The sequence below is a fragment of the Propithecus coquereli genome, unplaced genomic scaffold (genome assembly GCF_000956105.1).
Source record: "Propithecus coquereli isolate 6110/MARCELLA unplaced genomic scaffold, Pcoq_1.0 Scaffold105, whole genome shotgun sequence".
Lineage (NCBI taxonomy): Eukaryota > Metazoa > Chordata > Mammalia > Primates > Indriidae > Propithecus > Propithecus coquereli.
Window position 1 is genome coordinate 585,657 of NW_012134414.1, and position 335 is coordinate 585,991.

The window sequence follows — 335 nt, forward strand, 5'->3', positions numbered from 1 at the left end:
AAATCATATATTAAGTGTAATATAATATTAGATTGTATTTGGATTTTGTTTACCAGTAATTGAGGTGGAAAGAATATGCATCAATGGAATCTATTTATATTCTCCCTACATTATTTGTGGGGTTTGGACTGACCTTAATAAATTAAATATTATGAATACATTGGCCCTTGGAATTAAGAATGAAGAAGACGTAGACATTCTATTGCAAATCTATGACCTTGCTTGCTTGAGAGATTCAGTAACTGTCATGGCCATGCCAATATGAATGATGGATATTTTATAATGTTCCAGGGAACACACAGCAGAGTCCTTCACTGAAAGCAACAATGGCTTTA